This window comes from Ptychodera flava, chromosome 7 (assembly GCF_041260155.1).
Source record: "Ptychodera flava strain L36383 chromosome 7, AS_Pfla_20210202, whole genome shotgun sequence".
Classification (NCBI taxonomy): Eukaryota; Metazoa; Hemichordata; class Enteropneusta; family Ptychoderidae; genus Ptychodera; species Ptychodera flava.
Genome location: NC_091934.1, coordinates 41567943 through 41582100, shown reverse-complemented (window position 1 = coordinate 41582100; position 14158 = coordinate 41567943). Strand labels below are relative to the sequence as shown.

At 39.5% G+C, this 14158-nt stretch overlaps 1 long non-coding RNA gene across 1 annotated transcript; it reads left to right on the top strand.

Moving 5' to 3' along the window:
- Nucleotides 1-4781: 4781 nt before the first annotated feature.
- On the top strand, nucleotides 4782-6341 carry LOC139136240 (uncharacterized). The gene is made up of 3 exons (XR_011553165.1): nucleotides 4782-5004; nucleotides 5530-5798; nucleotides 6064-6341. It is a non-coding gene; the product is annotated as an uncharacterized lncRNA (long non-coding RNA).
- Nucleotides 6342-14158: the final 7817 nt, after the last annotated feature.

Below are 14158 nucleotides of genomic sequence, written 5' to 3'. Positions count from 1 at the left end.
GAAATATCCCAAAAGCGGAATAATATCAACAAGTGAAACGGTTGCCATCACTCCTTCGCAAACAACTTACTATATGAGTACAGCGCGAATAATGAATAAACAAGGCCTATTTCTGTCGATTTCCTCGCCAGGGAAATGGTAATAATATGTATGCATGTATGATAAAGGGGTTATTACATATAATGCGTCTGCATTTTGGGTACAACAGTCTAATTTTTACATCCATGCTCGAATACAACGCGATATCGACCAAACTGCGTGTCTGCCTTTTCCGGTCATACGTAACAGCTCCGTTGTTTGTCCTTAGGTGAAGGTTAAAATGCCAAGCTTCACTGAAGCTTAATCCCAGGTACGCTTGATTTAAGATTTGGCAATAACCCTGTTCCAAGCTTTGGACAAAATCCTTATCTCAAGATTTGCAAACAAGATTGGATTAATCTTTATCGACATCAAGCTTGGCCGAAGAGCATTGGCAAACCTTCACCCAAGCTCAGAGTACCGCCAAGCTTGTAAGTTGTAGTAGTAGCAGGAGGATAATCGCGTGCTCAACATGATCACGCGTGCAACCATGTTACCATAGTACCAACAAATGTTTCAATGGCAGTTGTGGTATGAGCTAAGTTCAGAAAGTTTCAAATCGGTCCCAACGCTCGCGTCCATCAGCTTTCCATTTTGCTTCTTTGGCCCCCGTTTACGTTTTCTACACCGCTAGCTGCCATGTTGGAATAGCGTCTTTATGAAGACGTGCGCGCATGCGCAACATAGTGCGTAAAATTTACATAATCTCCTTCAAGGTATAACGATAACGCTGACAGTAATCCGGACCGTTAAAACAAAAAGAAAATAATAACTCGCGCAGTGGTTAGAAGGCCGTGTTTTCACTAAAATTTCAGACCTTTTTTAGTATAATGTTACCTCACAGTTTTCTCTAATAGAAAAATCATATTTCAAGGGTTCAGAAGATGAAACAATCACAAAATTGCTAAAATTGACCAACAAACCTGAGTCACTACCTTAATTTACCAGTACTGAAATTCAAAATATTAGGTAACCCTGCTTTTAACTATACAAGAATATCATAAATAAATTTTCGATTTTTACAAAAAGAAGACTGTGAAACTTCTCCTACTCAACAGGCTTAAAATGAGATTACTAAAGCAGTTTAGGCCATGAGAGTACCCTATGTAAAATATTAAGTGTTGTTCCCAAGTAGAACATATGTGTATCTGTAATAAAGATGCATCACAAGATAGAGGGCGTTTCTAATGGTGGATGATGTCCAGTGGAGACACAAGGAACATGTGGAAAGGATAGAATACATATGGGAGCGACGATTAGAATTGTGTGAATATCATTACAAAATGATAGACTAAAGAAAACAAGTCCGAGTCTGGTAAGCATGAAATTCTGTTCACATAACTAAAACTTTAATCCCCTTCAAAAAAACTAGCACAGTTGAAAAAATTACGGATGCAAAGCAGTCAAGCTCACTTCATGTCATGTACTCGAAGCAGCAGATACAGGCTAGTTTGCTTTCATCCTTTGATCAAGCAAAGGTGTACAAACATGATTCAGACAAGGTCATCGATCGACTATTTTTAGACCTATTCAGCATAATAATAGACAACTGACCGTTCCAGGCACTCATGTAGCTTTATGTGTCACCGTGAAGTTGCGTGCAATAGGTACGGGTATCCCCATTGTTTGACAACATCGATATCATTGATTGTCCGATAACTCCGTATTACTTGAACCATGGAGGTACCTCCCGGCTTTATCCAGCAAAAACTACATTAATTTGCGTCATCGTTATGTGTTCATATGAAATCATTTCATGGCGTTTTCAGAGTTCGTTTTTCCAACATTTACATTACCAGTAAGAGTTCAAACAATTGAAATACTGTTCATCGCACTTGGAATGTTATACCGTACTGTTACACTTAAAATTGGAAATTGGAAAATTACCTTAGAATGTCAACTGAATGAAGCGGCACGATTTCATTTTGTTAGATAACATTTCCTACATTCGCATAGTACAGGTATACGAATAATGTTGCAACTTACATTCGTGAGAATATCATACCAAATCCTTGCATTGTTGAACTCATTTCTGTGAGGATGCTTATTTATGTGCGACATTTCATCAGAAAACCACAGACCTCTGTAAAATATCTGTTGGAGGTAAGGTATCTGTTGGAGTGGAGTACAAGCATCACATGGAACTTGTTCTACCACTGAGTCAATATTTGTGCCTGTACGGTTTCATGGCCGACAAGTGCACAGGTCATCTGATATAATTACTGAGCCGAAGTTCGGTAACTTTAAAATACTTACTGGTAATTGAAATACAGAAATATTTACAAACCTGTGTAAGATGCGTTCGCAAAGCAATGGCAATGACAAACTCAATACTTCTAATTTTTCTCAATACAATCATTGTGATTGTCTCATCTATGTTTTCGTAACTTTTACGATTCAGCATCCGAGAGAATTTTGTAGCATGTGTACCGGAGGTCTCTAAATGCAGTTAATTATTATTATTATGAGCCACTTGCAAGCAGTATGTTTTAAACGATCCACACATCAGACATTAGGTATCCTCCATGGCAAATATAGAACGTCATGTGCGAAATATATCATCTGTGAAAGCGTTCTGTCTATCATGGATTATGAACAAAATATCACATTGCCTTTCATTTTAAGCGATGAAAATCTTGTTCCTGTCACGATTTGATCGTTCGATTTCTGTTGATTTGGTGAATCATGGACAGTTTGTTTTCCTACGGTGTACAGGATAGTTCTAATAGTGCCAATGCCGGGTCGATAGTAAATGAGGTAGCTCACCATATATGGTGACGAACACATTCATATTGATCGATTTTAGCGTCCTACAATTTTGAGGGAAGCCCTTCACGCGAGGGCTGTCACGACAGTCTTTGGTGCATTACGTATAGGATAATGCACGAGTGGAGTGCAATCGTTCAGATATTGAACGGCACGAGGGCCGTAGGCCCGAGTGCCGTTCAATATCTGAACGATTGCACGACACGAGTGTATTATCCGGCTTACAACACGTCAACAACACCTGGTGCAAATATTAACCAATCGGGAACTACGTAGCGCTTGTGAGTAAACTAATTAATGACCTTAACATGCACACATGTATTCGGCTATTTTTATTGGTTGAGAGTTGTCACGTGCTAGCCATGAAGAGACACCTTGGAGATTTCTATACGCCACGTCATTCACTTCACGGCCTTCGAGGTTTCAACATCATGTCAGATAGCGACGACGTCGAGTTATTTATAACGCAAAACACATTCAAAATAGAACCTGACAAGCGGGAAGATGCAAGCGAGGATGACTGGCTTTTCCAGGACTTCGATTAACTTCTTGACGGGAAGAGCTTGCAAGAGTCTGCATTGGCAGAAACTGCAATTCCACCAGGTTTGCCAAAGTCCGCCCCGCTCGCTTATACCGAGCCGACACTGTCTAATGTACCCAATAGTGTTTCTGATACCTCTCGTTTAAACATAAAAAGTGATGCTGAAATACAAGCAATGGCACTCGAAAGAATTCCCAAAAATACCCTGTATAAAAACAAATGGGCTGTGAATACCTTTCGATTTTGGCAAAGTGAAAGAAATAAGATGGCACAGAAACCAGTCCTTAAATATAAGTGTAATCCAACCACAGTTAGAAGAAATGACCAAAGATGAGCTAAATTACGCGTTGTCGCGTTTTGTTTGTGAAATGAGAAAGAAGGATGGGAGTGATTATCCTGGCCAAACAATTTATGAATTAATAATGAGTCTGCAAAATCACTTATCTGTTGAAGGTAAATCCTACCGCTTTTTAAATGATTCGGCCTTTAAACAGCTCCAGGATAGTTTAGACTCTGTTATGAAAACTAGAAGTAGGATGGGCATTGGTATACAAAAACGTCAAGCCGAAGTCTTGACACTGGCTGACGAGGAAAATCTCTGGGAGCAGAAGTTGATCGGGGACAGTACACCCCAAACTTTATTGGATGCCCAAGTAGTCTTGTTTGGCATACATTTTGCTTTGCAGGGGGGGGGGGGGGGGGGCAAGAACCATAGAGAAAGATAGATAGTGGCAACGGGTATTGTTAAAGGCGTGAAGCGGCTACGTAACCCATCCATGTTCGCCTCGCCTCAGGTTGCTTTCGCCTCTCTTTTCCGAAGAGTGCCGACCATGAATCCTTCGGTAATTTTCGGATTTTCGCCAATTGTTAAGCGAAAGTATGTTCTGCAAAGTTTGTGTTGTTGTCGTGTGTTGCTGAGCAGAATTGACGTGCTGGCGAAAACTGAAGTGTTTTGAGCTTCAGGAAAATGAGTTTTACCGTTTTAAAAATTCCTCTCATATTTTTATGAATATATAATGAGTGTGTTTGAACCAATTTGAAAGTCTTTTATCGATACTGTCTGGTTTTACTCAATGGTTTACGGTCAGTCATACCGTCTTTTACACGTGTGTCAAGGAAGGACATGTTTATGAAACTGCTGGCGTGTTATGTTTTGATTGGCGTGAAGCAGTGTTTCTGGCCTGAGAGCTCACAAAGTAACTATGGTTGCTACGCGACTGGCAGTACGATGCCATCTCGTCGTATTTTTCGCATAATCTCGTGTAATTATCAACCACAAACAAAGCCTCCAAAATGTTTAACACCTGTGAAGCTCATTTAATATGAAAAGCCAATAGTCTACCGAGACGACCATGGAACAAAAGGCATGCAAGTGTTGCCACTCTGTGTATATGTTTCTCTGTGGCAAGAACACAGAAATTTACGCCCCGGGCAAATAGTAAAAAGTTTTGCAAATCTGTCGGAAAAAATTATCTTGAGTACACAGAGGACGTGTCGAAAACAAACAGTGGCGGCTTGGCATGTAGGAAAGTGCAGCGAAAGATTACCACGGCATTTGAAAATACCGACAACAAAGAAAGATGCATCGTCCGTTTATACGATTTGTACAACAAACTTTGGTAAGTTCTTGTCCAATGTCATTTATATTCTCAAGTTCCTTAATCAAAAAAGTTAAAATGTAAGAAATTGGCGATTTGTTATCAAACATCGTCGGATTTTCTTGAAATTTGGTAAACATAATGAATTTGTCAATACAAAAAAATCAGCTATTTTTTTCACATGACCAAAACCGGCATTTTCCCGCCAAATTGACATTTGAACATGAAATAAATATTCCAAACTCAAGCCATAATTTTGTCTTCATTTTTTGTGATTATTTATAATGTACGGTTTTGGCGGGAAAATGGAAGTTGTAGATCACGTGACAATGCTATTTTCACTATGTACCATAAAAGATCATCATTATGAACCAAGATGTACACGGTGGCGAAATTTCAAGCCATTTTACACATAACTCATTGAAAATTACTGCAGTTATTGTGTTAATTCATTTTTAATATCGAACAGATCTGGATCAGAGTATTAACTTTAACATGCGCAACTATTGCTGTTTTCGCCATGTAGTAAATAACTGTTTTGTGTAGTCCTCCAGATCGTCCACAAGACGTATAATACTTGCAGCCAGCCAGGAAGATACAGACAAATTGTTGGTATTCCACTACGCCAATTGGAAAAAATACACTTGCAAAAACAGTGGGGAGATTGTGCGAGAACGCTGGGATATCAGGTTTTTACAGCAACCACAGTTTGAGGGCAGCTGCCGCCACACGTCTTTACAGCGATGGAATAAACGAGCAGCTAGCTTATTGCTGAAAAAACTGGTCACCGGAGCGCTGCCATCAGGTCCTATAAGGTAAGCTGGTAGCTAGACAAAATTGAATACGAAATGTCAAACCAACATGGAGTCGATAAGCCCGTAAGGCTGATACTGCGCAAGAACCAGTAACATACGACTGCAAAATTAGAGTACAAGACAACCTATAACTACTGCTAATTCAAATTGTATGCCAAACTATTATAATTTAATGTATTCAGTATCACTCAATAGAATCGAAAGGCTAAGTACTGTAATATTAGTATATTTCCATTAAATGTCTATATTCTTTATACCATTACAGCGTACCAGCATTGAGCAGCAGTTTGAAGTTAGCAAGGTGCTTCAAGGAAACTCGAAAATACCGAAGACCTGTGACTTCAAACACAACAAGCAAACTATAAAGAATGAAGCGGTTGAAAGCGAGAGTGGAGAAAATGAAACCATCGACACGAAAGTCTACAAAATTACGTACACGTGGAAGCTGTTATCCCAGAAAATGGAAGCTTTTCTTTCAAATGACTAAAAAATGATCGTGTTTAACGAATAAATTACATGTAATAAAGTCGCATGTCATGCACCTGTTACAAAATATTTGTTTACGCGTGCTTTTTAGTGTTTACTCTGGTGCAGGGCAATATCTAGATAATGCCCCGTCAGGAGCATTATCTAGATATTGCCCTCCCGGGGATAAAATATGCACAAAATGGATGCTATATTACACAGAATGCCCTCTTTGAACAAAGACAGTTGACGTGTGTAGTGTTGTAATGTAGTACTATGAGTACCATGCTATTCATGCGTCACTGGAAGAGCATACAATGGACATACGCCTTGTCTTCAAACAGCTTAACAAAGAGTGACCTAAATTCGCTCGATAACCGTCTTTAAACTTTCACGACGGTGATTCATGGCGAGAACGGCTCCACCAAGAAAACTGTCTATAAATATGGACGTTAACTCGTCAAGTAAGCCACAAAACAGCGCAGTTCCTCTCTGCAAACGCGAACAGTCCAGAGATTTATACTGCAGAATACTCAAACGTACGACTCTCCCTTCTGGAAGAACGAAGACCGAAGCAAGCCTCACTTCAACAAGACATCATCCCAGGATTCATTATTGGTCGTATTGTAGCAGGTAAGTCTTTTCCCACAAATTTAAAGTTAGAATTTCTTTAGGTAGACATTTTCATTTGAAAATGCCTTTGCATTAACTTAACACGTGGCAGCAAGGGTCAAATCACGATTTGATATCTGTCGAATGATGGTGTTCATGACAGTGATATTGATATTGCCGAAGGGATGTCATCAGTGCTATCGTCAAGAGCATCGACCTAAGGACAGGTAGGAAATTGTGATCTTCCCCCTCTATCAAATATTCGTTATTTTTGTACACCGAACAAATACTTTTGAGTTTGCATAAAAAGAATTCACAGCGTGAAATGTTGTAACACAGTCCATCTAGAGGGACTGTGGTTGTGATATGCAGAGTTGCCACTATGAGCAGCTCAAGTTCCCGATATCAATACCCTTAAAATTGCCAGTCAAATAATGGCTGAACACAGAGACAACGTTGATTGTTGCAAGACAATCATAGTTTTTACTGTTCAATTAAGCTGTGACGTCTAATTCATATCTAGTTAACTTTGGGGAGCCATGCATGCCTTTCTTGGCAACAAGTGCGTGCATCACAGCTTGTAATGCGCAGAAGAGAGGCGCACTGAGCTCAAATGTGTCTGCATCCCGCAAATTAAACTATGCTCTATCACCTTTCGCTATGCCAACAATCGTAATGACCGAATAATAAGTTGGGTGCAATAATATTTGAATGTCATCATTGTAAACGCGCAGTGGGTCGGAGAATAGGCAATCTTCCGCTTCACTTTCTATGGAAGGAGTTGAAGATAAGGCAAATTTTGTAACTATTTCCGCTAGTTGATGTAAAATATATTTCAACAAATAATTACCTTTTAGCTCCATGGGTAATGGCATGTATGGAGAATTGGACATAAAGTTCAAGTTTTCGTCGAGTTATACGATAAGATGAAACGATACTGAAACATGGTGGAGGGTGGAAAACTAATAACAAAACATTTCAGACCACGTGATTTGATAATTAACATTATAGTTCAGATTACAGGTTTGTTTATATGTGTCACCACTTACCTTCGTACGTTTTAATGTATTTTGCGACGTCATTTGATCTCCAGTATTAGTAATGAGTTTTGTGGAATAACAGATATACCAAAAGAGTAGATATGCTAGTTGTTCTCTAATTTTGGTTTTTGTTTGTTTTGCAGAATATATTAAACATGACAATGGCACGTTATGCTGTATCATTTGCGTTAATACTATACAGCACGACTCTGTTGGTACATGGACTCACGAACGACGAACTGGCCAAGTTCAGAACAACTGGAATTGCCGAGTCAAACACGAACCAGATTGGTTGGGTGTCAGTTGCCACCGAGGGCGATCTTCACATTTTCACCAGCAACGTTATCCCCGACCATCAAACAGGATCTTTCCCGAATCAAGACAACCCTCACAGTATCATAGAACAAGATTTCCAGATATCTGTTCCGGTAACTCCTACTGAAGCTGAAACACCAGGCTGTTTGCCGATGGGATCGATCGCATATCTGTGAATGGCATCCCAATATTCAATCTCTTCAACGCTCGAGGTGAAGACGCCACTGAAGTTGAAGTATTCCATGTATGCAACGGACACCCTGACCCAACAGGAAGGTATCATTATCATGATTTGCCCACGTGTCTTCTTGATCGTAGCAATGACGAATCAGAGCTCATTGGTGTGGCCATCGATGGTTATCCAATTTATGGTCCAACAGATGAAAATGGCAATAATCTCACTTCAGCTGATATAGATGTCTGTAGTGGTCGATATGTCGATGGGTTCTATCAATACCATTTCACAGAGCACTATCCATATTCCATCGGTTGCTTGAAAGGTGTCCCTGCACAAACCAATTTCATGGGTCAATGCTATTTTGCCTGCAATAAAATCGGTACAGATCGGGACAGTGATTTGAGTTTCTGCGACAGTCAAACCGATGGAAGTCAGATGCCAGGTGGCCAGGTTCCTGATGGTAACAATCCAGGGGGTCAGATGCCAAGTGGTGGCAATCCTGGTGGTCAGACGCCAACAAGTGGTAGGCGCCCTGATGGCCAGACGCCAAGTAGTGGCCGACCAAGTGGTCAAATGCCAAGTGGCAGCAGTCCTGATGGCCAGATTCCAAGTGGAAACCGCCCTGACGGTCAGACGCCACGTGTTGGACGGCCAAGGGGTTCCAGTGGTCAGATTCCAAACGGCGGCCATCCTGAAAGTCAGGCGCCAAGTGTTGGTGGTCAAGATGGACAAATGCCAAGTCTTAGCCGCAATGATGGTCGAATGCAAGTATCAAGTGGGTATTTTCCGAGTAGATTGCCAAGTAGTTACTTTCCTGGAGCTAAATTGCCAATTACTGATTATCAGGCCCGACAAATGCCAAGCAACGCTCTCTCTGATCGTCAATTACAAACTTTAAGTAATAAATACTACCAAAATAATCTGATGCCTGATGGTGGCTACACTGGCAGACAGGGTGCCGACGGATACTACAACGATATGGTCGATGGATATTACCAAGGAAACCAGATCGCGAGTGGTTACCCCGAGGGAAGACAAACATTCGACGGTGATAATATTGGTAACGAGATGCAGAGTGGCCAGTATTGGGATGCTTTCAATCAAAAACCAGAATTCGATGAAACACCGAGCCGGCAGTTTGGGCCACACGGACCAACTCAAAATTTGAACACAGGCAGGCGATTTAAGAGATCAATGCTAAGACGTGTGCTTCTAGGGTCATAATAAATTTATGATATACATGGACATTTTATACTTAGTGTTACGTAATTTGTAAGTTTTTAGGGTTGATAAAAAACTTAACAATGTTTTACCAGACTGAGTCTGATACGAACTGATTTTAAGCTCCAGTGATAGAGACACTTTCAAAAGACGCGTACGTTAAAATACTGTTCAGAAGATAGAATGCGTTGCCTGATGCAGCACTTAATTGATTTTTTTTAACTTTGAAATGTAAACATTGCCATTTTTGTCACTGATCTCAACGAGCAAAGCTGGTCTTTGCGATATATTTTTATATGAATTTGATCTATTTGCTGTTATTTGATCTACCAATAGTATATTGGAATATTTGAGATGATATGTTTTATATATGCTATATGTCTTTTTAAGAATAAAATCATCTCGAAAGAGCAAAACTCGGTTTCAGAAGCTGTTTATCTATTGGATATTTCTTGAACTTGATTCTCAAACTTCTTCTCACTTTTATTAAGTTCTTAAGTCTCTAAACCCTTAAGTTGACAATGTCCCGTTCATTGTTGACCAGCAAAAAGTTTGCTAAGAATATTTCCAATCTTCAATAGTTGAATTTTTCACCCGAGTTTACTCATTAATTCCAAGAATTAAACGAATAAAACGCCTGCAAAAATAACTCATAGTCTGACACGATTCGTCGAACCGATACATCAAGCAAGTCGATTTTCAAATCATAACCATTGGTGTTTCTATGTTTAGTATACTATTCTACCATGATATTATTTCACAAAATTCAAATATTCATGCGAAAGGAGAATTGTTCGCAACTGACCCCCCCCCCTTTAGATTACAAAATATTCCCTTATTGTTTTCCTTGCCTCATCCCAAACTAAGTGAAATGCTAGATGATTCTTTACACATCATTCAAGCTGTAGACAGTGCTCTCCCGGCTTCAAAACGTCCCTCCAACGCCTGCCCCTCCCCCCCCCCCGATAAGTCAAGAAACCGATCCTACTGCAGCTCTCACAGTTTTTCCTAACTGCTGCTAGCTAAGCAAGGGAAAACAGTCAAATGGGGTCCAAGATGAATTTCTCTCCCGCCCCGCCCTTTTCTTGCCGGCAGATAACAGAAAATTGCCCGCGCGCCAAGAATCGATTTCAAATATTGTATTTATACACGTACAGTTTAATTTGAGAAACAGACAGTGTAACAACACATGGCTATTTTATTCACATTGTGTACGTAACTCAAGATGTTTGCAAATGACAACCATACTCTACAGCAGACGACGATGACAGACGAAAATATGTTAACAAATAGAACGACTTTTATCATCGGGCAGCGCATTGATATATTTAAATCACTGTTATGTGGTATATCATTTTTTTCAAACATAACTAGAAACCGAATTTTCTATGTAAAAATTTAATTTTATCATTTTTAAGCCCCTAAGTTGTCCAGCTGAAATGACATTACATGATACCACTTAGGGTCGTAGGTCGCAGTGCGCCGGAGCGCCCGCACGCGACGGAATCTTTGAGTCTATGCACAGTACATCGCTTTAATCATTACATTGCATTCACCAGACATAAACAGGGCAGCCTTGCTCGTTTGCAAAATTCACAAATATTCATTGTGTAATTTTTTCAGGAAAACAAGATTTCAATCCTTTGTGGCACCCTTATCATAGATTCAAGACAGCTTATTTGTCTCATCGTGACAAATTTGGCTTGCTCATATTTACATTTTTGTTGGCCAGCAGTCCGTTTAATTTTGTACATACCAGTTTAATTTTGTACATACCAGGTGTACGGTAAAGAATAATATATGACGGTTTTCCTCGCCGCTTGTTTTAACTAGATAGAATGTATTATGCCAATAATTGTGATTGATATGTAACTTTTGAGAGCCCTGTTACCTAATTTCAATACAAGACATTCAACACAGATCCAGCTTAACAACCACTGCATGAAATCAATACAGCGAGAAACATGACAATTTCACATCAAAATGTCTTTATAGTACAAACATTGATGTTTTAAACAGCTTCTGAATTTTGCCTCTCTTTTTATACTTTTTTCATTATGGCATTATCACTTTATTTCCCTTTTCCTACTTATTGCAAATAAAACTTCAATTGTGATCGAATTTTGTCTATTGTTGATACTTCTATCTGATAGCTGAGAGGGAAAAGACAACAAAACTCAATAATGGCAAAAAAAAAAACATTTTTTATTGATATAAGATAGACAAGCACTGATGCTATACTGCAACGTATCAAATGAGTGGCGCTGGACTCCATGCAAATTGTGATTGATAAATGACCAAGTCAGTGTGGTACACCTTCCAGTGATCATTACCTGCCTCATCACTGGATATACTGTGCCGAGAAAAGGACCATTCCATCTCAAGTGAAATGAGTGACGAAAACACCCTACCCGTAGATCATTGCGAGAGATTGATAAGTTCTCCCGACAGGCCTCATACTCACCATTCTTACAGCGTGGCCAAACTCAATGCTTCTTGTATGGACGGACACGGAAGGGCAAAGCTGTTGCTGTCTGTCTTAACACAGTCCCACACAATGAGCCTGTATTCATCCGCTGTCCTTTCAAAAGTCTTTACTAATGGTCTTACCTTAACAAAGGGAAAAGAGGTCAAAATAATTATTTTGACAAAGCTGTGGACAATCTTTCCTTTCAAACATTATGTGTACATGTTCAAAGGTATCGGCAGCAAGTGATGGGTTTTCACATGATTGTCACACCTTTGTGAGAACTACCGTGTTCATAAAGTTACATACTCCGCTACGCTCTATTAGCGACATCTCGCATGTCCACCGTACACCGTCTTAATTAGTATTACGCAAGGTTTTGTGCGATGTAGGGATGTCCCCATGTACATCCGTATTCTATTGACGAACTCAGTCAAATCGAAACCGCACCAAACCATCTTATTCATAAGCTTCACGCACGACTTGTTACGTTATAGCGCGTACGTGGACCGAGGGGAAAACAGGCTGTTCCACGTATAAAACGTACATTCGGGAAACCTTCTGTGATTCATATTCACAGGCAAAAGAGTACTGCCTTAGACGAAACAGTTGTTGCGCTGTTGCCTTGTCTTGCCTAAATTTTCTTCACCGAAATCAAAAATTAAAAACATGGAGTGTAATTTAATCGGTATTAACGATGTCATCATGTGATCGCTTTCAATCCTATTTGTCTGAAACTTTTTCTACGCGCACCGATGTAAGTCAGTGTATGCAATCGCAGGGGTTTTTTTATCAAACGGACAGCAATATTGTCCTCTATATCATTCAGATGAGGATTCAAACTTTTTTAGCCTATCGCCCTTTGTACAAAAAAAACTGGACATTCAGTAGCCTTTTTTCCCTTCGGTACCGATACAAATCTCCTTTCGGTGAGATCATGGATGTAACATCCATGGTGAGATCTGGCCTATACTCAAAGATCACGTGATCACTCCTAGGTAGATGATCGTTTTCAGAGATGTGATGTGCGAGAAGTTGAACGAAAGCGATTCATTACTACTTTCCGGGTTATCTTACGTAATCTGTCAGTGCATGCAAGAGACGAGTCCACCAACTCTGTCAGTCACCGATGTCTCTTCATTGGGAACGCGTATCAAGTAAGCTGAAACGCAGTGGTACGCGTACATCGCAAGAAATTTGGAATTTCGATTTAAATTTTCAATGTTTTATCCATACCACTTAAGGAATTCAATTTTAAGGTTATTACTACTGACGCGTCGTGATTTTGCGTAATACCCATAGTCGGTTTTTTTTTTCTTGTTTTCTAACACGCGTGAGTGTTTTAGAATTTCGTGAAGAGATTAGTTTTCAAGTAATGTTACGCTCAAAGATATTATCCATCAGAATTTCAAAGCAAGATGTTGTATTCCTCTGTGGCAATGATTTACATAACGTTGTCACTTAGAATCGAGATGGTTTATCAATCACTACAAGTCATCGTGTATTCATGATACAGCGGGAAAGTTATACAAAAATGGGCATCGTATTTATTGAATTATACATTTATTTATTTTAATTATTTTTATCTGTTTATTATTTACGCTTTTAATAAATGAACGACCTACTAGGAAAATCAGTTTTCACTAAAGAGAAAACCTCTCGACGTACTCAAATGTGAGGAAAAATCAGAGAAGCCTATACAAGTAAAGGGACGATTTTCCTTTATAAACAATTTTAATTTTACTTTGAAATTACATTTTGAGAATACTAGTACTTCAAATCACAGAGCAAAGATTTGGACGGGTTCTTTCAAACCTGGATTACTCTGAAAGATTTTTACAAGTAACATATAACGCAGTGAAAATTCAAATTTTGTCCAAGTAGGTAACATCAGAGTTTGGAGCTGTCATGATTTACTACTCTATGACTTCATAATATGTGTGTTTCAGAAAGAGTTCTTGATTGTCCTCCCAGGGTTTATGACACGGTGATATTGCCTTGATAGGATATGGCTGTACCGAGAGGTCTCTAAAAGGGACTATCTGACACATGGTTTAAGTTA